Source organism: Rutidosis leptorrhynchoides, chromosome 2, assembly GCF_046630445.1.
Source record: "Rutidosis leptorrhynchoides isolate AG116_Rl617_1_P2 chromosome 2, CSIRO_AGI_Rlap_v1, whole genome shotgun sequence".
Classification (NCBI taxonomy): Eukaryota; Viridiplantae; Streptophyta; class Magnoliopsida; order Asterales; family Asteraceae; genus Rutidosis; species Rutidosis leptorrhynchoides.
Window position 1 is genome coordinate 92,110,519 of NC_092334.1, and position 3,815 is coordinate 92,114,333.

Here is a 3,815-nt window from a genome sequence, read left to right on the forward strand (position 1 = left end):
GCAGTCTGCATCATCAATCACAATTATGGACTGAAACCTGGAACCCTAGTCTCAATTATGGACTGAAACCTGCCATTTCCGTATGCCAATTAAAAAGAAAAGGTGTTCATGTGGTATTTGGCAACACCAAAGATTACCTTGCTCTCATGCCATTTCCGTATGTAGCCATCTAAACGAGGATATAAATAAACAAATCAGTAAAAAGTATACAACTCCTACATGGAGAGAGCAATATAGCGATCATTTTAATCCATTAAGAGATGCGAGCTACTGGACACATATAGAATGGAAAATTATGGCCGATCCATCAAGATTGATTAAGCACAGGGGGCGGAAGCAATCAAAACGTATGAAGAACCAGATGGATGAACGTGAAAAGCAAGCTTCAAAGTGTGGTATATGCAGAACTGTAGGTCACAACAGGAATACTTGTCCACGTACTAGAAACCCATAGGGTTTCATTAGTAATTTGTTGTATTTAGTTTGTTGTACTTTGTTTCTTGTAGTTTGTTTCTTGTAGTTTGTTTCTTATGAAGTAACTTTAATTTATAAATAAAAGGTCTAGGTGCATAATAGTATTCACCATGACTATCATACATCGTATCGAACTCTAGTGCGTCTTCAAAAACTCCAAATAAAACATACAACTCGATGTTTTCTGAAAGTATACACGCTTTCCCTACTAATGTATACCATTCTTCATCATAGCACATTGCTTCGGCTTCACTTGCTCCTGCTTTGTAGTAGTATATGTCCATTGAACGTGGATTCTTTGGTAGCTTTTCTCGAAGAAACTCATTCAACTTCTCCATATTAAAGCCCCGAACATCTACGTTATCAAACGTCATTTTATTCCCTTTAGAGAGTTCCGTTTTACCATCGTTCCATTCAAAATCACAACCATGATACACGTCAATTGATACGTATTCCGGATTCATTTTTTGGTATGTATTTATGAAACAATCACAAATCACTTTTATAAGCCCGAATCTACATATAACCGAAGTTTTAAAGTTCGGTTTCAGACCTATCAGAAAAAAGCATGCAAAACCGATGTTTGAAACTTCGGTTTGTCAGATACTAGACATGTCATCAAAAGCAATTAAAGAAATGTTACTATTACCTTTTACTGTTCGGCAGCTTTTACTGAAACCGAACTTTAAAAGGTCGGTTTTTAAATTTTAACTACACTATATAAACCGACATCTATTACAACAAACAGATGTATCAGTCTATTCTCCCTTCTCCAAACATAGATTTTAATTTTGTAAACATAAACATGTCACCAATTCCTGTTCAAATTAATGTCTATTGGAATGGACAGTTTTCAACACAAAAAAAGTTTTACTATGGGTACAAATATAAGTACTTTCAAAATGTGGATGTTAGTCAGATGACAACAATTTCGAAGGTGTTTGAGTGGCTCAAAGAAAACATTACGATTGAACATTCGGGCGTGATGTTTTGGAATGAATGTAAAGGAAAATTCGAGCATCTTTGTGAGGAAGATGAATGGATTATGATAAAAAACGAAGCAATTGTGAAAAACCAACCTCTTCCATTGCATCTAATTTAATTATGTGTTAAATTTCTATGTGTTGTTTTAAATTATGTATTTTTATTTTCAAAAAAATGTAACCGTGATTCTGATATTAATAAAAGTGTTGTTCAAAAAATTTGTATTTACATCTTACTAATATTAATATTTTATTGTTTGTAATGTTATTATATATTTTTAAAGTAATTTTAGCGTATGAAACTGTAAATTAACTATCAAAACCAAGTTATTTATAAAATTAGTGTTTAAAAAAAAATACCAAAACCGAAGTTTGGAACTTCGGATTTGGTAAAACCGAAGTTCCAAACTTCAGATTAGGGTTTCTGCTGACACACCACCTAAAACCGAAGTTTGAAACTCCGAAAATGGCAAAACCGAAGTTCTAAACTTCGGTTTTACCATTTTTGAAACGAATTTTTCATTTTTTCCAGTTTTGAAAGTTGGTTTAAAATTATTACCATTTTAGAAAAAAAATTCGCAACAAATGACTTACATACATGTCCCTTATCATGTAATGGGTGTAATGGGATTATTTCGCTCTGCATTCATAACATCAAAGGAGGAACAAATATATTTAAAAAGTATATACATATACCTCCAAGCATATGGATCAATGGATTTAATTGTTTCATACCCTAACGGTAGGTGTTGTATTGTGTTGTGTACTATCCAACAAAGGTTTTTAAGCTCGTCATCCTTGAAAGTGGACATGAAGTACTACGAACGTTTCGGAAACTATAGCGATGATGCTAACCATCCATTTCGTTCACAGCATTAAATATACATTGATGATGATCTGATATTACATACAACTCTCTGGTATGATGGTATACGACGTGAGTTTGGAACTTCTGCAAAAACCAAGTCCGAGTTTCATCGGTTTCCTCGTAAACCGTTGCAAAAGCAACATGCAGTATTTGATCGTTAACATTTTTTGCTACGACCATAAGTAACTTATCCACGTAGTTACCTTTCATATGAGTGCCATCGACATAAATGATAGGAATACAGGCTTGAGATGCTAATAGGCGGTCCAAATGCCCAAAATACATACTTGAATGTATTCGCATGGCTCGAACTTTGTGGACCAGGTAAAAATTGAACAACCGTATTGGAATTAGTATAAACTAATTCAGCTACATACTTAGGTGAATCGGCAAAGTTAGTGTCCCAAGTTCTAAATATTTGTTGAATGGCAATATGTCTAGAATTTCATGCCTTATCTTAATTGGTTTCTACATTTCAAGTCTTTTTTATATGTGCTTTGATGTGTTTAATCGCATAAGCAATGTTTTTGTATATTTAAATTACAGTATCACTAGCAATCAAACTTGATGCTAAACAACAATTGTTCTTACCATGGACGTTTTCGTAGCAATTGTGAGCATCTTCCCATTTTGAAATACGCCCAATGTGGTGTTTGTTTTAATTGAACCAGATACACTTCACGTAAATGAAAATTCTTCTCGAAGACCTTTGTGGTATTTACCTCTTGTGAAACAATTTGCTTTCAAATATGTTAGCCTCGTATCTTGAATCAACATTTCCCTATTATTCTTTATATTTTAAAGCCGAATAGTGAACTATTGATCGTTCCATATTTTATGTATATGTTTACAAGGAGAATTACAAGAGTTTTGGAAGCGTAAATAAGGATATTATAGAGTTTTATGTTTAGTAGAAAATACGGACAAATGCATAAAAAGAAGTTAAAATGAAGAAAAAGTAACAAAATCAGCACAGACTGCAAATTGCAGCCTGGCCACCGCAATTTGCGCTGGAGAAAATTGTGAACAGATCCCGTTTGGCCGCAAAATTGTGGTATATTTTTACGCCACGATCAAGGAAGACCGCAAATTGCTGTCTGAACAACGCAAATTACGGTGGGGTGTCGTGTCAGCAATTATTTGAAGGTACGAATTGTATGGAATTTGGCTTAGGGGGCAAGATTTGGGGTTCCTATATAAATGAAACCATAAACCAGCGAATTACACACCTTCTACTCCAGTTTTAGAGCCCTAAACACTCCCAAAAACATCCATCACCACTTTGCAAAGATTCAAGTCAAGATCAAAAGGGTGTTCTTCTTGCAACTTCAACAAAACATCAAAATTATCATCATCAACATGAGCGGCTAAGTTCTTTTCTTTTTCATTCTATTGAAACATTCAAATGTTATGTGATTCATAGTTTGTATTGAGAAAGTCGTTTGATTTATGAATTGTGAATTGATTAAGCGATTGTTTAATGCAAGTTT